This window comes from Phyllostomus hastatus, unplaced genomic scaffold, assembly GCF_019186645.2.
Source record: "Phyllostomus hastatus isolate PE091 unplaced genomic scaffold, TTU_PhHast_1.1 phas_contig_1, whole genome shotgun sequence".
In the NCBI taxonomy this organism is placed as follows: Eukaryota; Metazoa; Chordata; class Mammalia; order Chiroptera; family Phyllostomidae; genus Phyllostomus; species Phyllostomus hastatus.
The window spans coordinates 43,908,075-43,934,446 of NW_025333498.1; the positions used below are offsets into that span (position 1 = coordinate 43,908,075).

Consider the following 26,372-nt stretch of genomic DNA (forward strand, 5'->3'; position numbering starts at 1 on the left):
GACAGTGCAGTTCTAAAGCAGGCCTCTGGGTGTCCCATCTGAACACGGCATGTGCCAGCACAAAGACAACCCCCTGGAGCCCACGTGTGGGGCAGTGCTGCAGTTGCTATGGCTCCACCACAACAGTGGGCCAGGAGGTGTCAGGTGAAATAGCGTTCAACTGCAAAGCCATGTGCACGTGACAGGACTCAGAGCCAGCAAAGCCAGGGACTATTTCTGAATTGATTTGTATTTCCAGGTCTTTCTCCACCCAGCTTTATGTTAGTATCTGAGCAGGGCAATGTGTGTGTGGAGCCAGAGTGATTCATGGAAAAAGATACCAATTCAGAGAAAACAGCAAGATGATGTTAACTGTATCTCAAGTTGGTAGAACAGGTTAGACAAGTTACATTTTATTCTTTTATCTGCAAGAGTTAGGCTTTTGAATTTTAGTATGCCAGTTTTTAAGTGCTGCTCTGTTATAGTGTGCTACCCATGACATTTAACACTTGCTCGTTGTCTCTCCATAACTACACTCATACCCAGTCCTTAAAATACACCTGGGAAAAGGGAATGGGTGAACTACAGGTTCTCAGTGGTGCTGGGTGTTTCAAGTATATAATTTGTGCTCTCTGTGGTTAGGACAGTTATACTAGTTTTGTTTATCCTACCCCCTCCCAATTACACAGCATTTTAGTTTTGGAAACTCATGGCAAAGTAAAAATAATAACTTCTCACAAAGGGCCAATTTCAGATTATATATTTTAATATAGGAAAGACTGGATAAGCACAGTCTGGTCTACAATGCACTCTCAAAATCATGGTTTTGGTCTGGTGAAAGAAGCTGGAGACACACGCTTAGACATAGTTTAGACCAGACTACAGAATAAACAGGTTTTATTTAACTCAAAGTTTGGTTTTGCTCTTAATTTGCTCTTAATTTAGCTGAATTAACTGTACAGTGATTTGAACAGACTACTGATCTTATATGCCATTTCCCAGTATGAGAATCAATTCACATAGTCTCAGCCAAAAACTATTCAAGCTTGGTAGTGTGTATCTCTCCCAACTTCTATATCACTCTCTCTCTCTCTCCCCCACCCCCCTTGAAGAAACCAATAGCATTCTATTGGCCAGCTGAGCAACATTGTGCCATAATTCCTAGAATTTAACAATAAAATATACAATCCATTAAGACACAGAATATAAGTACAGCAAAATCTGAGACAGCAGTTTGATTACTAGAACAATAATAACTAATATCCATTTCTAAAAAAGGTTTATGAAACTGGAGCCAGTTGTCCAAACCAAAGCTGTGTTCACCTAATGCTCACAAATGATTTCAGCTGAAGTTTTCAGGTTCAGTTTTATTTTTCTTCCTAAATGATTTTGTTCTTAGCACACATAATCACCAGAGATCATGTAAATGTGTCCACTTTTAAAGTCCTTAAAGAAAAAAGTTGCATACAAGCAGAATTCCACTTTAGTTTTAAAGACAAGAGTGTGTTTTAAGTATGATGAGTATGATGGAAATGTTTGCTAGAAAAAAAGAAAAAGAAACTGGCTCTCAGTGACCTTGAAGTTTTTGGTGTACATACAAATATTTAAAACATAAACTATATAGCAATCGACACTGTGAGGCAACACATAATCAAACAAGTCACCATGAGGCACACAGCAAACTTCCCTCCATCATGTTTCCCAGCTTTACAGAAGCAAAGGTCTAATAAACATGAACTTGAACTACAATAAACATACTCAAATCATCTGAAAAATAGGTATTTACAATAACAAAGTAGTCCTGTAATGGCAAAGATAGATGAACTGAACTTAGATCTATATAATATAAAAAAGGAAACAATGATTATATAGTACAAATAATTTTGCTGTAATATGACAGCCTAATGACTTAAGTGCTCAATATTGTCATTATGGTTTTGAACCCCATGTGCATTAGCAATAAAGACTCAATAAAATGACTGTATAAGTCATATTTTCCATGAAAATCTTGTTCTTGTAAAATAGTTGTGTCTATAAGACCTGTGAGCCTAAGTGGAAAAAACTAATAACTTGAATTATGTCGTATGTCCATGCTGTGATCTGAAAGTGGTTTCAGGGAAGTTTCTAACCAGCCCTTCCTTCCCATGGAAGCAAACAATGGTTTTGGACACCTGGGTTTATTTTAAGGTTTTTAATCTGGTAAGAAAACTTATTTTGTTATGTTAATATAATTTACTGTATATATATATTTCCCTGAAGATTATATAATCCAAAGCCAATTACTATTACTTATCTGATAAATGCATTTTAATTTTATGGGAGAAAAAATGAAACTCTAAGAAGTATTTAAAATGTTCATCTTTACTTAATATTTTTCATGCATACAGCTACTAACATTTTTCTCAGACAAGGTAAATGAATGGGTATAGAGTAGTGATTAAATAAAAGACTGAAAAAAATCATGGCATAATTGAATAGCATGACTAGGCATTACATCAAGTTTTCAGATTCTGTTCCTTAGATCCCAAGTCTTTATCTTTGCTAAAAATCTTCCTGCTCCCATATTATAATATGAAGGAAAACAGTGTTTGAAAGTGTTTTAAAAAAAGTAGGTATTTTCAGGCCACTGAGCCATGTATCATGAAGCTATTTTTTCTAAGAGATGCTGAGAAACATGAGAAATTAAAGATGTTATTATCTTTTATTTTCCCTTTTAATGTGTGTTAGGGAGCAGCTGTGCTGAATTCTTGGTGTAAAAGGAAAACCATGCCAATTTTACTTATTTTTGTGTTTGGAGTGAACATGTGATAAGAAGTGCATTTTGCCATTACTGACTTGGGAGATGTGACAATAACGGTAATGGGTGCTGTTGCATCTACCTGCTAAACTGGTTCTCCTTTCTCAAAATACGGTTTTGTAGGGTGGCATCAACCATCTGGCATCACAGAAAGAGAGTCTAACAAAGAAACTTTTGGGATGTCTAAAGATGATGTGAGGATAGACAAGCCCCTCAAGGGAGTCTGCACAGATGCAAATCACTTATATTTGCAAATGTTCACACAAAAGAGAGGATGGAATTACCCAGTGAATGGCTCCCCTCAATTGTCTGCTTTGTGTCTGAATATGCTTGATTTATGTGCATAGGACTAGGAGTCAAGAGCTTCAAGATCTAAGCAAGAAGACAATGTCCATCAAGTAAAATACTCTTTTCCATTAATACTCAAAACACATGAATGTTTGGACACATATATATGCTGGCTTTACACAACCCACTCTTTTTTATCATATGCTTAAATTGAAAAAAAATTCAACCCAAGCTGTCTTTTCTACAAGTCTTGAGAAACTGCATTGTTTTGAAAAAAAAAATGTTGGCTTGATTTTCACAATTTTTAAAAAGTGGATATGGAAAGAATAAGATTGTGCCCATAGAAGGCATTGTTTCCAAACTGCACTGTATTGTTTGGCCCAAATAACTTGTCCTCCTATATGGAAGTGGGGAACCAGACAAACTGAAAATACAATAGCCAATCAAAATAAAAGTTCTATTCTGAAATAACTGTATCATCCCCCGACCCATCGCCCTGCCCCCACCTTCACCCTGCTAGTGTAGCAAAGGCAAACTATAGAGAAAGCAGAGACAGCTACAAAAAACATTATGGAATGAAGAGAAATAGAGAATTCAGTTTTCATATTAAGTCATAGCTATTCAAGAAAACTGCTTGTTGATTGGCAAACATGGGGTATCTGTTGAAAGAGACCCAAAGAACACATCTGAGGTGTGTGAGGGATTTTTCTGTCCTCTTCGTGGAAGAACTAGAGAGATGATGTGCAGTGTCATACCTAAGCACAGATGGAGGTGGTGAATCTAATTAAGAATGACATTGTTGCTAATATAACAAAAGGTGGCTTTTAGTTAATTTTTATGCGCTGAGGTGTCAAAAAGTAGTGTGAAAAGGAAAACATATTTATACTTTTTCTCACATGAACAGTGTCTAAAATGTAATTATATTTCCAAACATTTAATCCTTTTTTTGTATATAAATATCAGCATTTAGATTTTTAAACTGGGGGAAAAAATAAAGCATTAGCTTTGTGCTAAAAAAAGGGGGTAAATGAGGTTTCTAAAATACTGTCAGGCATACTCTAAAAATATAGATATCAACACATAGAGACCTCAGTGCCTAGATTTTGTTTAATGTAATAGCCCACATTCATAACATTAAAAGTAAAGATTATAGTGATAATCCATGATTCATGGACTGTAGTCATATTATTGCCCTTGCATTATTTCTGACTTCTCTGGCCACCTTAGCAAATACTGTAGAATTTGGTTCAGCCCTGGAAGTGAGAGGCGGCTATAGAAACTGGTTGAAGACTGACAGCAACGCCTTCTGTTCCCTCTCTCTTTCCTGCTGCCGTTGCCCTGTGCCTTTGTTCATCTTGGATTTTTTGTTGGTGCTCATCAAATTGTATTAAACAGTATTAACGGAAAGCCACAGAACAAAAATAGGAGGTTAGGGACAGGAAATGCAGAAGAGGAAAATAAAATAGCAATGGGTTAAATGGGATGGATAATAGAACTTCTTGAGGAACGATGGGAGAACATTTTAAAGCTAAAACACATTCATTAACCTAAGGAACTGTTTTCAAAGAAAGGTTTTTAAAAGTTTTAAAAGGAAAACTTATTTTAATGAATGCTTGATTGAAAAAATGACATCACTATTTTCTAGCAGATGAACAGAATTTTCTTACAAGATAAGGAAAATTATTCAATGAAAGCCTTTAAAGTTGATGTAGAAATCAAAAGTAAGCCAATAGGAATTTGATATCATGTTACCTAAGATAAAGGGAAAGAATTAAGAACTAAAAAGCATTATGAAGCCACAGCCTTTAACAAAAGGCCCAGTCCTCCAGCATAAACTTCTCGAGATGTTTGACCACTAGTAGCAAGAAGCAAAACTGACTTAATTATATCATTTTCACTGTATCAGAAGTTGTCTTGACGAGAAACTGTCATAAAATTTTTGTTATTTACATTTAGAAATGGAAATTACTTGTTTGGCAAGACTAAGCATAGCTTCCAAATTTACATGAATATATAGAGGGTTATTTATTTAATTTTACTTTTTGCTTGGCATATTAATAAAAATTCATTTTAGGTTATGTTGTTGTATGTCCTCAATCACTAATGCAATTTGTTCTGTTAATTCATGCTTAGAACTCCATTTTGTATAAAAATACAAAATGTCAGCCTATTCTTAGTTTCTATTAAATTATGTCTAACTTACAAAGTCACCATTCAGATAAACATAATTAAATAAATTATCATTGACCTTTATTCTCCTAACATCAATTTAATAAATTTTATTATTATTATTATTACTATTACTATTACTATTATTACCTATGTGTCCAAGGCATGGACCAGGCATGGGCACAGACCAAAAGCCAACCTGGGATAAACAAGGAGTTACTTTGTCTCTGGCCAATATGAGACAAGCACCACCAAGCCAGGTACAACTTTACCCAGATCAGGGACACAATTTAACAAAATAAAAGAGCTTATTTTACTTATTTTTATAGGAAAATAGTCTATAATTTTAAGAATCTAGAAGTTCTAGCAAGGTTGGTCTTGACTATCATCACCCTCATCAAACCAAAGCTAAATGAGTGGTCTTGTTAAAATATAATTAAATGTATAGATACTCCAACAAATATAAGTCACTTAATAATACCTTTAAAAAAAGATTTTATTTATTTTTAGACAGAGGGGAAAGGAGGGAGAAAGAGAGGGAGAGAAACATCAATGTGTTTGCCTCTTGTGCTCCCCCTACTGGGGACCTGGTCCACCACCCAGGCAAGTGCCCTGAATGGGAATCAAACTGGTGACCTTCTGGTTCACAGGCCAGTGCTCAATCCATTGAGCTACACCAGCCAGGGATAATAATACCATTTTTTAGAAATAGGGTGAAACATGGCTGAAAGATAAATTTTACTTTTGAAGAGAGATGTCTTCATGGATAGAACATTGAAGTATATAGGTACCTGCCAGGGCCACCCACCACAGAATGAACTGGGGAGTAGGGGAGCTAATTCTGAATTTTCCCAACCACTTGACACTGGGCAAGTGAATGTACACATAGTGGCTTTTTTATGTGTCAAACTTTCTAGGCTAAACTATAGACCCTAGATATTCAGTCACACACCAATCTAAGTGTTGCTTTGAAGAAACTTTGTGAGGAATTAAATCTCCAATCAGTTGACTTTAAATTAATCAGAAGGGATTAAATCAGGTGAAGTCTAGTGTAATCAGGTGAGTTCTTTAAAAAAGGATTTATGCCCTCCCTGAAGTCACAGACTCCAATTAGCCCCTGCCTGGGGACTTCTAGTTTGTGCCTGACCTTCCCTGAGTGTCCTTATGGACTTCAGACTTGCTTAGCCAGCCTGTGCCATTGTGTAAGTCCATTCCTTGATCTCTCTCTCTCTCTCTCTCTCTCAAGCTGTCTGTCAGTTTATCTATCCATCTATCTTTTCATCTTTGCTTTTTTGCGTGCTTTTAAAAAATTAATTTAATTTTTTAAACTTTATTTTTTATAACTTTTTTATTGTTGTTCAAGTACAGTTTTCTACCTTTTCCCTTCACCATTGAACCTTAAATTATGCAGTAACTTTTTGGTCTAACTTTTGTGTTTTGTAAAGTAGAAGGTTAGTTAGGTGCAGTCTGAGTTACCTTTCCACCCTCAATGTGCATGATCATGATTTAGGGTCAACATTCTCTTACATATAAGACATTTTTAGAGAATGGAAGATAATTTCATTTTTTTATTTTTAAAGATTTTATTTATTTATTTTTAAAGATGAGAAGGAAGGGAGAAAGACAAGGAGAGAAACATCAATGTGTGGTTGCCTCTCCCATGCCCCCTACTGGGGACTTGGTCCATAACCCAGGCGTGTGCATGTAGACAGGGAATTGAATCAGCGGGTCTTTGGTTTGCAAGCTGTCACTCAATCCACTGAGCCACACCAGGCAGGGCTGGGCATTAATTTCTTTTGTTCATAATTAGATCTCCAGTGGACAGAACATTATCTAACATACTGGATGAATGAATGAATGTATGGATAGATGGGACTCTGTTTCTTGTGTATGGAGAATACGAAGTATATCTAATACTCAGTGAGGCTTGGTATTTTCCTATGAAGCCCTTCCAGGAGATTTTATAATCAGAAACCATTTTTCATTGCAGACTTTTAGTTTTTTTCTAGAGTTAAAAACTTTAAGCTGCCTTTTGTAAAGGCAAACTTATACAATAAAACAAATATATTTTAAAAATAAGCAAATAACATATATCCTTGGCAGAATGAAGATGATGAGTCAATTCCAGTTTATATTATACACTGTATCATGCCATCTTTGCATTTCATGTGTACCTAAACACAGTCTATTTTCAATAGTGAAGTTCCAATCCTGTTGGAGCTGGTGTTAATGATTACTGGTTTAATGTACTGTGCTAAAGAAGACACCTCAGTTCAGAAGCAGAATTAAGTAATATCATTAGTTTTACAAATACAGAATTTTCCTTTCCAGACATAGGTACTCTAGGTCATGCTGAAGAAAATGGACACTGGAAAGTTGTTAACTTTTTTGTCAGTTTAAATTCTTTTCTGATGAATTTACTGAGGTTCTTACATTTATGGATAAATTTCATTACTTTAGTTTGCTTCCTCTTAACAATGGAGGAAAAAACAATTTTTTATAATGGCACCAAAACTAGAACTGTTTAGTTGTTACAATGTTCTTACAACATTTAGGCCAAATGAAGAAATGATACATATCCATGCTCTTGGGGTTACCTCTAGTTCAGAGAAATAAAGATCCCATATCATAACTTCACTCCCTCACAGATGTGCCAGTGTCATCTTATATTACAAATAAAATCTCAAGAATATGTTCAAAATTTATACAGGTGAGCTTGAGTCCCCCAGACTCACTAAACATTTGGAGCTAAGAAAGGCTAAGGTCTACCCTGAGAAGGGATCTCTAACCGCTGACATCTGGAGTATTCCCCACGTTCTGTGTGTCTAGTCTTCTCTGAAAGGGGTTGTGGAAGTACCCCTGGGAGCTGCCAGCACTTCTGCCTCAGCAGGTGGGGCCCTTTCTCTGAATCATGACATGACAGAACCAATTGAGGCCATCCTACTCTGAGTTCCTTTCTTAAGTTTCCTCTAGAATGACAATATTTCAGCTTTTTCCTCATTTTCCCCATTGTTCTTGTCAAGGAGAGGAAGAATCACACATATGTTAAACAAGATAAAAATTTCAGTAAAATTTTCCTAAAAAAACTATTATTTCTTGGAGTAACTCTAACTCAGAGAAAAAAATTGAAAGTAGAGTGAATACTAACCCTAATTCAACTACCACATCAGGTAATAAACTACAATTTGTGCTTCAAATCTGAGATCTGGTTAGTGTAAAATAAAGATTTTAATTTAATATCATTCAAGTATTTTGTCTTCTAAACTTTTACATTCTAGCTGGTGAGAATAAATTATGTTTTCATTTTCTGGATTTATATCTCTTAATATATGCATCATTCATGCCTTCATATATGCAGAGGATAAAGTGAAATTAATGAAACTAGTAGAATGCATTGTAGTCCCCATATATCTACATCTATGTCTCTTCCCATCTACCTACTAGTCACATGTTAGGACAAGTGAAGTTTGGCAGAGAAAATTGGTATGAACTGACCTAAGAGTTTCAGATTTGAACAGAATCAAATACTCATAAATACAGCACAGCAGGTACTTCAGGAGGTGTATTTCCTATAAATAATGTTGTTTCTTTTTTGCAAAAAATGCCACATTTTTATAATTTTATTTTATTTTGGAAACAAGAATCTATTTATTGTGAAAAATGTAGGAGATACATAGAGAACACAGAACAAAACTATAAAAGAAGACAATGAAAACTTAATTACTTAGAGTTAATCACTATTGCTGTTGCTAGTTTGGCAGATTTTCTTTTATAACATACATTCCTTCACATATTTAACAATTATTTAATGAGCACTGACCTTGTGCAGGGATACATCTCTGCACAAGCAGACCAGGTCCCTGTTTTCAAACTCCTTATCAGATAAGTTTCATAGCTTGTTCTTAATTCCTCCCACTTTACATTATGCCACAAGCACACTCATTCCACAACTGTCCTTTGAAAACATACATTTTCATAGCTATAGAATATACCATCATATGGATGCAATATGATTTATTTAAAGGAATGCCCACTATGAGATTATTTCAAAATTTTCACTATGACCCAAAGCACTTCAATTCAGACTTTTAGTTTATTGTTATTACTTCCTTTAAACAGATCTACAGAATTGAAATTAAGTTTGGAAAGTACAAATTTCTGAATTTCTTCACATATAAACACTAGAGGTAGAGTATTTATATGTACACCTGTACAGACAGGTGTATTTCTAACCTAAATGTGTGTGGTGCAAGGAAGTGTATGTAGTAATTGATACGATTTATGGAAAATAGGTTTCTTTTCATTTTATTTTTGGTTTTAACTGATATATCTGAAATATCTGAAATGATTTATCCATCTTTATGATTCTAGATGTTACAGGACAGGATGGAGTAACAAAGGTGAGTAAAGCATTCTTTCATTCCCCATTTGCCCAGATGCATCATTCTAGCATCTTAGTTATATGCACGTCTGGATCCTTTGACTTGAACTGAACGCCAATCAAACGAAATCTTTGCAATTTGAAGCTTCCACTATGTCTAGTCAAATCACTGTACTTCCCATAAATGATTGCAGCTCTGAGATGGCATTCACAGGACCTGTTTGTAGTCTTCAAGTCTCCATCTGACATCCCTTGTTGAGGCAGAAAACAGACTTAAAAGTTGTCTTCCTTTTGGTTGACCCAAGCCACAAACAATCTTAAAAACTGTTAAGTTAGTATATAAAAATATAAAACTATGTCTCAAAATATGGAAAGTATGTTGCTAGGATGATTTTCAGATCATTAATTCTGTAAGGCTAAAGATCGAGGCAATTGCTTCCATTAGAAAATAAACATATACATGAATTATCTTTTTCTATGCCTTCACTTTTAGTCTGTGTGTATCTTTTGATCTGAGATGTGTTTCTTGGAGACTACATACATATGGGTCTTGTTTTCTTATACATTCGTCTACCCTGTCTTTTGGTTGGAGCATTGAAGCCATTTACATTTAAGATGATTATTGATAGATATGTAGTGACATTTTATTGTTAGACTATTTTCTTCTTTTTTCTTTTTTTCTCCTTCTTCTTATTAAAGCAAGACTTTTAACATTTGTTGCAGTACTGGCTTGGTATTAACAAATTCCTCTAACTTTTTGTTGTCTGAGAAGCTCCTTATTTCTCCTTCAATTTTAAATGACAACCTTTCTGGGTAAAGTAGCCTTTGTTGTAGGTCCTTGCTTTTCATTACCTTGAATATTTCACACTACTCCCTTCTGGCCTGAAATGTTTCTGTTGAGAAATCAGATGACAGTCTAATTGATGCTCCCTTGTATGTAGCTACCTGCTTTTTTCTTGAAGATTTTAGGCTTCTCTCCTTGTCTTTAAGCTTTGTCATTTCAATTATGATGTGTCTCAGTGTAGGCTTCTTTGGGTCCAACTTTTTTTGGGACTCTTTGAGCTTCCTGGACTTGTGCAATTTTTTCCTTCACCAGATTAAGGATGTTTCCAGTCATTATTTCTTCAAATAGGTTCTTGATCACTTGATCACTCTCTTCTCCTTCTGGTATTCCCATAATGTAGATGTTGTTACATTTCACTTTGTCCAAAATGTTTCTTAAGTGCTCTTCTTTTCTAAATAATTCTTTTTTCTAAATAATTTTTCTGTTTGCTCCTTTGCCTGGGTATTTTTTGTACCTTATCTTCCAAATCACTGATATGATCCTCTGCTTCATCTAACTTACTATTTATTCCTTTCAGTGTATTATTTATATCAGATATTGCATTCTTTGTTTCTGGCTGGTATGTTTTTATAGCTTCTATGTCTTTTTTTCATGCTGTTGAGTATCCTTATAATCATTACCCTATATTCTCTGTGTAATAAATTGCTTGCTTCCATTTCATCTAGGTCTTCTGGAAATTCCTTGTTCTTTCATATGGGATCTGTTTCTTTGTCTTCCCATTTTGGCTGTTTCTTTGTATTTGTTTTTACGTATTAGATAGATCTTTAAAGATTCTGGGGTAGGCCTTTGTCAGATGCTACTTGTGACTGGTCTTGATCAACCTGTTTGGAGCTATCAGTGATCCACAGAGTGTGGCTCCCTCTGCTGGGCCTGTCTGTGTGCAGAAAGAACCAGGCTGCAAACCAGGGCTGGGTTTTATCAGCTTAGCCAGCTGAAGTCTGCTAGATCTCCCAGAGATCCCTTTTCATTGTTAAACTAATTAATGATATAGCCTCAAGTTGTAATTAGCAATTTAGCTTAAGCTCCACAGGGTGACACAGAGTGATTCCTGTGGGTGGGGCTGCTGCTTCCCCTCAGGCTGATACCATTCAGAGAGGAGTTCTCTGCCTGGGAGAAATGGCCTCTGCTGTATGGAGAATGACTCAGCACAAGGATCCTGGCAGCTATTTCATCAGTTCTCTCCTCAAAACTGCCAACCCCAAAGATCTCCCCAAGCATCTCTAGTCCATTCTGCCCTCCCTCTGCTGAAGGCCAGGGTAAGTGGCTGCAAACCAGATTTTGTGCACTGGCCCTTTAAGAGGTCCATAGCCTCACAGTCTCTTCTCCCTGGCAGACAGAAACCCTCCTACTTTTCACAGCTGGATGATATCTGGGGTCTTTCCAGCTCTGGTGCTATAGGCTGAGAAGCCCATATTGGGATTTAGACCCCGCATTTCTCAGGGAGAACCCCCCTGAATGCTGAAATATGCCATGGGGTAGCAGTACTTACATCCAACAAAACAGACTTTAAAATTAAAGCTATAGTAACAGGCAGAGAAGGATACTGCATAATGATAAAGGGAGCAATCAATCAAGAGGATATAACCCTAGAAAACATTTATGTACACAACATAGGCATACCTAAATATGTGAAGCTCATAAAGGGAGAGATCGACAGAAATAAGTCATAGTACTTTTCAAGTGTACATGGAATGTTTTCTAGAATAGACCACATATTAGGACACAAACAAGTCTCAATAAATGTAAGAAGATTGAAACATCAAGCATTTTCTCTGACAATAATGCTGTGAAACTAGAAATTAATTACAAGAATAACAGAGAGAAACACACAAACACATGGAGGCTAAATAACATGTTATTAAGCAATGAATGGGTCAACAACGAGATTAAGGAATAAGTCGAAAGATTCCTTGAAACAAATGTAAATGAGGACACAACAACCCCAAATCTGTGAGGCACAGGAAAAGCAATCCTAAGGGGGAATTCACAGCATCATAGGCCTAACTCAAAAAAAAAAAAAAAACCCAAGAAAAAGCTCAAATAAACAATCTAACTTCATACTTAAAGGAACTTGAAAAAACAGCCAAGTCTAAAGTGAGTCCAAGGAAGGAAATAATAAACATCAGAGCAGAAGTAAATGAAATAGAGTCTTAAAAAATGATACAAAATATCAATGAATCCAAGAGCTGTTTCTTTGAAAAGATAAACAAGATTTACAAACCTTTAATCAGACTAAACAAGAAAAAAAGAGAGAGGACTCAAATAAAATCAGAAATGAAAGAGGAGAGGTAACAACTGATACCACAGAAATACAAAGGATTGTAAGAAAATATTATGAACAACTATATGCCAACAAACTAGACAACAAAATGGATTAGTTCCTAGAAACACACAATCTTCCCAAACTAAATCAAGAAGAATCAGAGAATCTGAATAGGCAGATTGCAGTTCATGAAATTGAAACAGTAATCATAAAAACTCCCAAGAAATAAAGGCCCTGGACCAGATGGTTTCACAGGTGAGTTTTATCAAACATTCTGAAAATTAATGCCTCTCCTTATTAAACTCTTTTATAAAATTCAAGCAGAGGGAAGGCTCCCAAACTCATTTTACAAGACCAGCATTATCCTAATTCCAAAACCAGATGAAGACACCATAAAGAAAGAAAATTATAGGTCAATATTCCTGATGATCATAGATACCAAAATCCTCAACAAAGTATTAGCAAACTGAAAACAGCAATGCATTAAAAAGATCATACACCATGATCAAGTAGTATTTATTCTGAGAATGTAAGATTGGTACAACATTCAAAAATCAATAAATATGATTCACCACATAAACAAAATGAAGGATGAAAATCACATGATCATATTAATAGATGAAGAAAAAGCATTTGATAAAATCCTGCACCTATTTATGATAGAAACTCTCAGCAAAGTGGGATTAGAGGGAACATACATAAACATAATGAAGACAATATATGACAAACCCACTACCAGCATCATACCCAATGGGCAAAATCTACAAGCACCCCCTTTAAGATTGGGGACAAGGTAGGGCCAAAGATAAATTGTTCAATAAATGGTGTTGAGGAAATTGGACAGATACATGCAGAAAAATGAAAATAGATCACCTGCTTACACCACACATAGGAATAGATTCAAAATGGATCAAAGACTTAAATGTTATACCTGAAACCATAAAAACTGTAGAAGAAAACACAGGCAGCAAAATTTTGGACATTACTTATAGCAATATTTTATCAGCTATATCTCTCCAGGCAAGGGAAACAAAAGAAACAAAATAAATAAATGGGACTACATCAAACTAAAACATTTTTGCACTGCAAAGGAAATCATAAACAAAACAAAAAGACAACCCACAGAATGGGAGAGTATATTTGCTGATGCATCTAATAAGGGGTTAATATCCAAAATTCATAAAGTCCTTGCAAAACTCAACACCAAAAAAAACCAAACTAACAACCCAATTAAAAAACGGGCAAAGGACTCCAATAGATACTTCCCCAAAGAGGAGATACAGAGGGCCAATAGACATATGAAAAGATGCTCAATGTCACTGGTCAACAGAGAAATGTAAACTAAAACCACAATGAGATATCATCTCATACCTGTCAGAATGGCTATCATCAATAAATCAACAAACCGCAAGTACTGGTGAGGATTTGAAGAAAAGGGGAATCTTTGATCACTGTTGGTAGGAATGCAGACTGGTGTAGCCACTGTGGAAAGCAGTATTTAATATTTTGAGATATCTCAAAATATTAAAAATAGATCTGCCTTTCAACCCAGTTATCCTACTTCTGGGAATATATATGAAGGAACCCAAAACATGGACTCGAAAGAACATAAAATGCCCTATGTTCATTGCAGTGTTATTTACAATCACTAAGATATGGAAGCAGCCCAAGTGTCCATCAATAAATGAGTGGATAAAACAACTATGGAACATTTATACAATGGAATACTGCATGGCTGTAAAAAAGAAAATTTTGCCCTTTGCAACAGTGTGGATGGAACTGGAGGACATTATATTAAGTGAAGTAAGCCAGTCAGAGAAAGATAAATATCATATGGTTTCATTCACATGTGGAATATAATGAACAAACTAAAAAAGCAAGGAAAATGGAAACAGACTCATAGATGGAGAACAGAATGACAGCTAAGGAGTGGGGAGGTTAGGGAGCAGAGGGATGGACCAAAAAGGAAAAATGATTCATGGACATGGACAACAGTGTTGAAATTGCTATGGGGAGGGGTGTATAAGGGGACTAAATGGTAATGGAAAAAATACAATAAAAATAACAAAAAATATATATAGTAGTATGGTGTACCTAACAACCGAACTTAAGAAATCAGGTGGCTTTTACCATCCTGACTGGTGTACCAATATTTATATATACTATCTCAAGTTGATCACAGACTAAGTATAACCACTTTATCATTTTTCACATAATTTCAAGCAGATCACAAATCAAGCACTGCAACTATCATTCTCCCACATTCTTCTCTATTGTTATGAGATGCCAAAACAATTGAGTCTTGACTTCAAAGCAATGAGTGATGATTTATCCACAAAAGAGAGGAAAACATTAGGAAAGAGAAAAAAAAATCCCTGTCTCTTAAATTATTTGTCAAATGGGTTTTAAGAAGTTTCTTATTGATTAGTTGTGTGCTTTGGAATAATGAAGGTTGCCTATTATTTAGAAAATTGACATCAATGATCAGTTAATTCTTAGACCTGAACATTTTTGAGGCAGATTTTGAAAAAATGTGTTATTTGGATATTCTGATTTCTTGAGTTACACTGATTATATATTTTCAAAGTAACCTATTTAATTGGTTCCCAATTTATTAGAATAAAATTTTATGTACTATTGTCTTGAGACTTAACTTTTGCATCTGCTTCACATTTTAAATTTTACTTAATTGTACTTTATGTTCTTTTAAATTATATTTTCTGTAATTTTATTTCATTCTTAATAAGATTGTTTATTTTCCAAAGAACTACCTTTTAGTTCAAGTGATTTTTTGTTTTCTAATTAATTGGTTTACCTTAATTTTATTTCTACCTTTGGATTTCTTTTCCTTACTAAATATTTCTTAAGAATTGTTTTTCTTTCTTTTTAATACTAAAACATTTAATACTATACACTTGCTTCTGAATATTTTTTGGTTGCATACTATTAAATTTGATATTTATTGAACTACTCCTCAGCACAAAAGCAATTGAAGGTAATGTTAGAATAATGTTCAATTAACAAGTAAGTGGGACCATTTTCTTTAATATCTTGTTATCAGTTTCAATTTTTATTGTATTTTACTTCTTACCAGATAACATTTCTTTATAATATGTGCATTTAGAATGTTTTCTAAAATTTTCTTTGTAGATTTAGTACATGCTTGATAATAATAAATATTATCTGAGATATTTTATAATAATGTGAAGTATATGCACATAGGGTAGAAAGTTTAGTATATATTATTAATCATTAATAAAAATACATAAAATGTGTTTTTACCTCTACTGTAATCATACAGATACTTATCTAGAATTATAGTTTGTCTTCTGATACTAAATATATATACTTATGTAGATACATAAACTGTAATTGTCAAATGAATGAAGCAACTTACTTGGGAACTTAAAGGTTAGAGTCTTTTAAAATATAATTGGAAAACAACAAATTTCTGAAGAAGTTTATAAAATAATCTCACTAATTTTAAAAATCAAATTACATTTTAAGATTTTGTTTTTACTTTTTAACTCACCATCTGTTAAATCAATAAATGCTAGAGTTTAATTTTGTTATTATATATTATTTTCTAAATCAACTTTCTTTGACATTTGTGCTTTTTCCATCTGTCAATATGGCCCTTAAAATTTATTTTTTATATATATACATATATACACACACATATATACACACACATATACACACACATGCATTTGTATTTGGATTAAAATCTCTATCTTTCAAAACACATGCACAAAAACATTTAACAATGTCATTATTTATACATATTAACAAGCAAAACTTAAAGGCAAGAAAAAATAAAAACAAAATTGTTCAAAGCCTTGTAGATGCAACACGTGTTCTGAATTAGACTGTTTAGCTTACCTGAACTACAAAACTAAAATACTTAAGTTTTTTCCTCTGTAAATGAATGTAAAATTATGCTTATAATATAGGGTGTTTTAAAGATCAGAAATGAGAAAATACATGCTATATGCTTAGAAGAGCATATGGCACATCTAATGTTTATGCATTCTTTATTAATATGGAAAGATTGATCAAAGTTCTCTCCCCATGTGGGAGAAAAATAATTTTAACTTTTTGAAAATAATGTAGCCATATCACTTTATATTTGTTTTTTTACTTCATACCATTACCTGATATATTTAATTTTAATGACTAAGCCAGTGGAAAATTGAAAATTATTTCATTTCTAATTATTCTAAATTTTTCTATCACCTCTATCATTTGCCACTCTGTGGTTCATAATTTTACCATTTTGGGTTTAAAGTTATTCAGGTCATATAGACTGTTAGGTTTATTTGGTCTAACAGAAGTCACTAATATGAATAACTAGCATTTCAAGAACACTTACTCTATTCCAGGCAGTGTTCTAAGCATTTTTGCCAGCTAATTGACTTCATGCTTACTGCAAATCTATGAGAAAATGTTGCTTAGTCCATGCAAATGGTATTGGCAGGGCCAAGACTTATGCCCTGGCCATCTGGCTCTAGCATCAATGCTTTCATCACTAAACTGTAGCTAAACAACCAGGTGAGCTGCCCTAATCTGGAATTAATTATAGTACTTGTTTCCTAACAGCTGGGCGGTAGGTCATTTGACACTATTTCTATTACTAAAAAGTGACAGACTCTTATTCCTAGGGCAACTTAGGCAATAATTCCAGCTTCTAGAATACTGGGAAAAAAGACATCAGGATCCAAATTTGCAGCATTTTGATTTATTAAATTTCACTTATAAATTCTTAGTGGACCATGGTCATAGTGTTACCTAACCTGCCATACATGAGAGTTTATTCTTTTTTTTTAAGATTTTATTTATTTAGTTTTAGAGAGGGAAGGGAGAGAGAAAGAGAGAGAGAGAGAAACATCAATGTGCGGTTGCTGAGGGCCGTGGCCAGCAACCCAGGCATGTGCCCTTACTGGGAATCGAACCTGTGGCACTTTGGTTCGCAACCCACGCTCAATCCACTGAGCTACGCCAGCCAGGGCTCAAGAGTTTATTCTTAATGTGAATGCAAAGTTTCTAATAAATTCAAAGAGAGATAAATCGAAGCAAAGTACTTTGCCAAAAACACGCATAACCAGTCACCATTGTGTTCATTTTGTTGCTAAAATCAAGCAGGTGTATTTTAAACAGTATTTTCATGTGTACACTTATCATAAAATGAACTTATTGTGAGAAAGAATAGGGAATGTCTATTAAAATGTCATAAACATTCTTTGTCAGTGTAGAGTTGAAAATATCTGGAATGTTTTAAATTTTAGTACTTCAAAAAGAGCACAAAAAAAATTTCTCAATAAATGCCTGTGATGGGAATGTTTGAACTGAGTGCTTGCTTCCCACTACTCTAGTTTTTTAGAGTTTACAGCATCTTTGCTTAGACCGCAAATATAGATTCTATCTTTTTAGAGATTATTTTGTATTCCCTCAGTCCCCAGATCATTCTAATCTTAGTTAATCCATTAATATTACCAACATATTGTACAGAGGATATTTTAATCCCTCTGTGTTATGAAGGTAACACAAACATTGGGAAGGGTATAGCTCTTTTGTAACTTGTTTCTTCATTGGTTTTCAGAGTTCATTGACTAATCTATCGGACTGGGCCTAGGTTCCATTCCTGTATTATCATTCCGTGTAAGTCCTTTTTCCCTATGTGTTCAGTGGAAGAAACACACTGAGCTTAAGAGTAAATGAGGAGCTTAACTCCTCTATAAGACCTCCAAATAAACATGTAAACAAGTGAATATAGAGTGGCAGCTGATCAGGTTGTTTTCCCAGTCAAATGTGTAATATTTCTGGTAGTTTTTAAACCCAGCAGTTGCGCCTTATTCATGGAGGATATATTCAAAAGACCCCCAGTAGATACCTGAAAGCAAAGACAGTACTAAACCCTATGTGCACTATGTTTTTTCTATACATACATACCTATGGTGGAGTTTAATTTATTAATTAAGCATAAGAAAAGATTAATAACAACTGATAATGAATTAGAACAATTATAATAACATACAGCAATCAAAGTTGTGTGAATGGCTTTGGAGTCATTATTAAGTAAAATAAAGGTTAGTTGAACATAGTAAGCGCTGCTACACCAAGACAGTTAATCTGATAAGGAAGATGGGTACTAAGAGACTAATGGGTGGGTAGTGTATACAGAGTGGATATTTTGGAAGAGGGACGATTCACATCCTGAGAAGGACAGAGGAGGACAGCACAAGATTACATCGCAGTACTCAAAATAGCACACAATTTAAAACTTCTGAATTGTTAGTTTCTGAAAATTTCCACTTAACATTTTTGGACCATGGTTGACTTGCAGGTAATTGAAACTGAGCAAGGGGGTGGGGAGTGGTAATGTATCAGATTTCTAATACATTGGAATGATAAAAGTATTTGCAAAGGATTCACCCCTGATTTACAATGAACTTGGGTGGATAAAAAAGAATTCCAACTAATTCTTAACTTTCCTGAGAAACCCTTTAAATAACAGTTGTCTCTAGTATTTGAGCCTGAGGTCTAGGTACTAATTACTAACAAATAAGAGGCCTCAGGGCTTCTCAATGACAGTGATTAGAAGGGAAGCTTTCTGGAACATTCTTTCCCCCAACTTTGAAAGGATCATTTTGTTCCTTTTTAGTTTATTCCCCCCACAAAAGCTGATCAGTAATTTCTTTTCAGTGAAATTCCTGCAACTTCATTGAAATTTGTAATTCTGTATTCTATTGCCAATGTTTAAATTCCTCAGTATGACCATCCAATTTGTATAATTATACCAGCTACCTAAATTTTTTGCTCTCTTCTGAAGTAAAGCAAATGCACTGAAATGTGTGCTTTATCAGATTTAGTATGAGGAGTCTGCTCTAGAAACAAAGAAATTGACCTCTATCTTCATCATCTCTTTCATGATTGGATAAATTTGTTTTCTCTAAGTAAGCTAATATAATATATTATGTCAATTCTGAATCAAGAATTTTATAAATGGTAACTGATGAGGATGCATGTCTGAATCAGTTCAGGAAGTTTGTAATCTCTTATAAGTCATTCAATATAGTATTTCCCCCAATAAATCTAAAAGAATTTTTGAAAATATGTTAATCTCCAGAGATTTCTATCATTTATATTTAACATAACCTTTTCTTCATCAAGATAGGAGGACTCTGCAAAGTACTATGGGAGAAAATAGAATATTTTTACCAATGTTATTATTAACATTCACCGAGTGCTTACATTGTGCCAAACACTGCTATAAAAATCACATATGTAATCTAATTTATGTTTCCAAGCAACTTGGTGAGGTAGGTATTATTATTGACATTCTCAAGATTATAGAACAGAAGCTAAGTGAAGTTAAGTGCCTGAAAGTTTATAGAGCTAGTAAGCAGCAGAAACCTTCAGCCTCACTCCAGAACCTAAAAGCTTCACAGAACAGTGGTTATGGTTCCAAGTTGTGGGGTCCGAATGTCCCGTTTCAAATACTAACTTTGCCATCTCTTAGCTGTGTAACCTTGGATACACTGGTTAACCATTCAGGCACTCTGTTACCCAAGAGGGAATGATTGTATAGGACCCCTGTACCTCATAATATTGAGAAGATTAAATGAGAGAGAACATGCACACTGCTTGGAACAACGCCTACGGTCTGGTAAGCAGTCTAATATATTTGCTACTTTCTACACCATACTTCTACAACATAAGGACAGGAGAACTTTGTTCTTATGATACTCTTCATAAATTCAGCATAGTAAAGGTCCTTGAGTGAAAACAAAGGATTGTCTTTGTGCCAAATATTTTTATAATGGGAATGCATATTTCAAATTCTACCATATTGTCCCAATATTTTCTTGTGATGCTTATTATTTATTTATTTATTTATTATTTTTTTAAGATTTTATTTATTTATTTTTAGAGAGGGAAGGGAGGGAGAGAGAGAGAGAGAGGGAGGGAGAGAGAGAGAGAAACATCAATGTGCAGTTGCTGGGGGTTCTGGCCTGCAACCCAGGAATGTACCCTGGCTGGGAATTGAACCTGGGACACTTTGGTTCCCAGCCCACGCTCAATCCACTGAGCTATGCCAGCCAGGGCTGTTTATTAAGACAAATTTAGGAAGAAATGATACAAGATTAGAAACACAGAATATCTTTGTGAGAGGGCTAATTACATCCCTTTATTGATTTTTCTTCTCACTCTTTCATGATCAAATAAGACCTCTTATTTTAGATTGCTAAGGCATTGATAAAAACTACCCAAAGGAGCCACATTTGGAGACTTTTCCTACAAGGGTGCACCTCAGCACACAGAATGTTACACGTGCATCTTTTACATACTTATCCTTAAACTGTTTATCTGGCACATCGACAGGCAGCTGGTGGAACAAATAGGAAATCCTGGGAAGCACATTCATTTTTAAAGTGTTAATGTGCCCAGTCCAAGAGACAGTAATGTGCTTCCATCCGTTAAGATCCCCTTTAATGTTTCACATTGAAAGACCATAATTTAAATGAAATGCATTATCCAACCTGGAAGGTATTCCACATCCTAAATATTTAATTGATTTCTCCATCAGGGGAAGATGAGCCTACACAACAAGCAGATCCTATCTATATCTAAATGTCCAATTAATAGTGTCTCTAATTTAGGGTAATTTAGAAGTTTACAACTTATAAAATGGCTATTTCTTCCACATTCCTCCCAAAATACCAAGAGGATTGTGTCTGGATTAATTGCAAACAGCAGACAATCCTCTGTGTATAACAAAAAGTCAGAGTCAGCATCATCCAGCCATGCGCCTATAATTTGAGATCTCATCTGAATATTTTTCACAAGGGGCTTCACATCCAATGTAAATTGAAGTGGCAAAGGAGGAAAGTTGTAATTGTTGCATCTCCCTATTTAAAAAGTTAACAAGTCCAGTTCATTCCTGCTGATTTTAACTTAGTTGGGTCTCAGCTAACTGAGTGAGGAAGATAAATCAAGCTACTTGCAGATTTTCCTAATGGTGCAAAGTTTGGCACCCTGAGGACTGTAGAAATGTCTATTACTACAGTTGTAAAGAAGAGAAGTGGAACAGGACTGTGGGTGGCTGGATCCATATGAGTGATTTATTATTCCCGAATCCACTTAGTCATTTCCGGATAAGCACTTAAGTGCCAAAGTTTATGGTCATTTTCAGTTTAAGAACAGAACAAGGCAACTCTTGACATAGAAAATAGATACATTATTTGGAGGCATAGGCATTTTTTCCTGAGTTTACCAGAAAATTGAAAATTTGAATTTACACATGTAAAAGTATCATGAAAGTTTGCCTAAATATGTTAACTTGTGATTTTATGAGGTCTACTTGTTTTTATGGGGAAAAAAAGATGTTCTACTGTTAAACTTTATTTGAGGATTTGAGATTAGAAATTAACTAAATTAAAAATGTAGTGGTCTATCAGGTATATAATTTTTTAGCATTAAATCTACCTTGTCTGTGGCTGTTTTTCTCTGTATTCTTAAAGAGCCACTTTGTAGATAGCTTAATTTTTGTACAAATACCAATTAGAATCAATTTTCTGGGGAAAAATAATCAGTACAGCTCCTGTTCTCCACAACAAAGAAAATACATTTGTAGACATATTCTGGAAATTTAAATCCCTCAATGCTCTTTTGAGCAAGTCCAAGGAGATTTGAAGACTGACATTTTGTACTTTGCTATTCCCGAGAGGCACGTGTATGATCATCTTTACTGAGGTTTGTTCCCGTCCCTGCTGAATTAATATGCATTTTCGTTAACTAATCTTGAAACAACAGGAATAAAGTTTATCCAGGTCTTTTATACCTCAGAGAACAAAACAAATACTACAAATCTTTAGAGAGAAAGGATATACAAAAGGGCTTGAGGTGAATATTTCAAAGCAAATACTCTTTAAATGATGTGCAAATTATTTCAGCTCTTGAGCATGATTTATGAAAGGGATTAGCCAACTGCAATAAGAACCAAGTTTAAACTGTTGGGTTTCAAAGTCAGAGATGAGAAGTGGTTCCAAGAAAAGAAAGGAGGAAGGCAGTAATAGTTTAGAAGGGGGGTTTGTTTTAGTTTTCCCCCTTAACTGACTCACCTTAAATTGTCACCAATTGTTCTTAACTGCAGGGTAAAATATGCATTTTTCCTCTAATTTCTATTCAGTTAAGAGTATAATAATTAAGAAATGATACCGGAATTTATATTTCAGCAATAAAGACTCTACTTGCCATGCAAAGAATATAATTACAATAGTTAATGTGTAAACGTATTCGTGCTGGAAACAATAACCTCTGAGACTTGCATCAGAAAACATTTCTTTTTTCAGTTCACAAGTCACACCTCTAATAACACAACATGATACATTAAAATATCCCAATGTGCTCTTCATGTAAGAGTTAAAATCTTATTCTAAGACTTATGAAAATAATTGCTTTTGTGTAATTGTAAAGGTTATTATAAGATTATTAATCTCACCTCTTTAAAAAAATATATATTTATTTAATCCTCACCTGATGATATTTTTGAGAGACAGAGAGATTCATTTGAGAGATAAACATTGATCAGTTGCCTTCTTATAGGCGCCCTACCAGGGATTGAACCCACAACTGGGATATGTGTCCTCACTAGGAATTGAACCTGCCACTTTTTGGTCTATGGGACAATGCTCCAACCAACTGAGCAACACCAGCCAGGGTGTGAGCTCACTTCTTATGATTCCATAATGACCTGCTGCTGTGTGGAATGTAAGGAAATTTTAATGATCCCACTCACATGTGATTAATATCTAATGCTTCTTGATGAAAATTCTGGATTTTGTTCAGTAAAAATGAGTTAAGCAAAAATCATATGGGTTCTCAGCCAAACCTTTCTGTGTAGTCAGTTATGGGTAATTTAAAAATAAGGTTGAAACCTCAATAACAAACCCAGGTACTGACTGCAGGGGAAGGGAAGAAGATTAATGTCCCTATATGAGCTGTCCTGGAATAATAAAGCTAATAAGTGAAGTGAATCCAGGCACTACTAAAATTTAGAGGAAACTTTCAATCCATCTCATTACTATCCAACAAATTTTTAAGTCTGGACATTTAGAAGCAAATTTGTGAGAAAGATTCTTACTTAGAAAAGAATGATCATTTCCTCATTTTGGTTTTCATTTTCTAGAATATCTAAAGGTGAACCTGGGAAAATGATGCTTTATTTCAGCAAATTTCAGAAATAGTCATTATCAGCTCATCGCAGTGAGTAAACTCTCTTAGTACTAGAAGGATTTATCAGACTGCAGTTTGAATCTATACTTTCTGTTTTGATAACTAAACTGTGAACCTACTTTTGGTTTTTCACAATTTTTCAAAGACCTTGACTAAAGTGCAGGCTGGTGGGCTTGATTGCTTTGGCAAGCACAGCAGATGCACTTACTGTGTAAGTAAGACAGCAAGGTTGCGGCCTGTTCAGAATTAAGATATCTAACCAGAAAAGCCAATGGGAAATTAATTCAAGCACCCCAAAGCAATATAAAAGTAAAACACATTAAGCAGTAAGATATAATTTTTGCATTTGGAGAAGAAGAAAATGTAAGGCTACATATGAGATTGTATGTTTTCAGAAGAGTCAAATGGAAAATAAAGAATAAATAGCATTTTGGATGGACTTTGCACATTGGAACATCCAGGGAATTCATGGATTTCTTCTTAGAAATTGACTGGACCTTTGGTGCTTTGGTCCTTTGTTTTGGTGAGGGTGGTTTATTCTTGTCTAAATATTCATTGTTGTTGTTTTGTTGTTTGGCTACAGTTGTTGATTTTTTGACATGGATAATTTAGAGTTCATGATTTGGGTGCAGTACAGGCAAAAGTTATAAGACTGTGTCTTGGTTCTGTCTCAATCTGCCATCATGGGTTATTAACAGGGGTTATGAGATTAAATAAATATATACCATCAAAACATTGTCATGGCATGGCCAATAGAATGTTAACCATATGCAAGGTTATTTTGCACAAAGGCAGACTAGATTTCTACCTAAGTGGGTCTTGTCAAGTTCTCAAAGGCCACTCTGGCTCTGGACTTCCAAAAACCTACTTAGGGAAATAATTTTTGTCTTATAGCAGTAAGCTTTGCAAACTTTAATATGCATATGAATCATATGTTAAAATTCAGATTCTGTTCAGTGGGCTTGGGGTAGGACATGGGATTCTGTGTTTTCTACTAAGTCCCAAGGTAATATTGCTATTGGTCTAAGGACCACACTTTGAGCGGCAAGAATCTACTAAGATCCTAAAAGAATGAGATACAGGATGCAAGTTCTGCTGAACTCCTAGGCATCCTGATATTTATTTCCCATAACACAGAAGCAATGGGTATTAGAGTGCTGCCAAGAATTCTTCCAATACATGTTAAAAACCTATCAATATTCCCGCAGAAATCCAGAACCTTTCCCCTTCTCCATTTCCATTACCTAGTTTCAGTCACATTATATCACTTGGTCCACTTTGACAGTTTCCTTGTGTATCTCCCTTTACCTCTGATCTTTCATTCTTTTTTGTATTGTCTTTTGGACATTCTCCACATTTCTACCAAATTATTACTCTGAATATCAGATCTGTTGATATCTCCTGCTTGCATATAAGTCTGTCACTAGGCTCTCATTACCTAGAGTCAAAATTTAGCATTCCATGTAAGACCTTTTGTTATTGTCTGCTGTTCATTTCCAAGCTGATTGATTTCCAGTTGTTTCTCTAATGTTTTGTACAGTCTATGCTCATCAATCTATTGCTGTTTTCCAAATATTTTTTGTTCTCTAGTTCTTTCTTTCCTATTCTAATATGGATGCACGTTTTTCTTTGCCATTCTTTTCTTTTCAATCTAAAAATGTGCTGGTTTCACATCAGCATTAAACTCCAGGTACCTTTTATTTCCCTTTTTTGGCCCTGGCGCTCTCTCTCCATCTCTTACCTATATTTATAGGGATCACTTTTCAACATTATTACCCATACTCATATCCTGTCTCAAGATGCCTTGGGAGGAACCAAAGTCAGACACCCATCAAGAGGTCAATGCCTCACATTTTAAACTTTTCCTTCATTTCCCATATATAAAATTCATAACCAGTTTTTTCTTTTCATCTTTTCCATTCAATCACTTATTTACTCACTCACTAAGACATTTAATATTGAACAGCACTATGTTTCAGAGTCTGTTTTAGGTAATAGGGATGAGGAGGAGTCATCAGAAGGTCACAGTTTATGCCCTTCAGGCATTTACAGTCTAATGGGATAGAGAGATCTTGGCTTCAGCAATGACTGAAGCCTTGGTCACCTAGGATCACATCTCCCAGATATCTAAATCCCTTCATTCAGATGCAGCAAACATGGTGGGGATCCAGGCGTGCCAGTCTGGAGTGTGGGCTTTTGCGGGACCAGATTTGCAGTGTATTTTAATGTCACTCCTTCTAAGTGGCTCTATATTTGTGTTGTTTGGATATTTTTAGTTTAGTCAGCAGATGCATTAAATTATTTGATTTTATTCTAATATATAAGTATATAAAATACATATGTATATATAAATAGAGATACATACACATATATAAAACAATAAAGTTAAATAAAACATTTTCTTCCTCTTAAGTGA

General features: G+C 34.7%; 1 protein-coding gene and 1 non-coding gene across 4 annotated transcripts in view; both read right to left on the bottom strand.

Moving 5' to 3' along the window:
• ARHGAP15 (Rho GTPase activating protein 15) overlaps window positions 1-26,372 on the bottom strand; it is a 619,068-nt gene that overhangs the window by 279,729 nt on the left and 312,967 nt on the right. The gene's annotated exons all lie outside the window — the stretch shown is intronic.
• Window positions 5,384-5,519, bottom strand: LOC123814463. Its single transcript, XR_006784917.1, has one exon. It is a non-coding gene; the product is annotated as a small nucleolar RNA SNORA48 (small nucleolar RNA).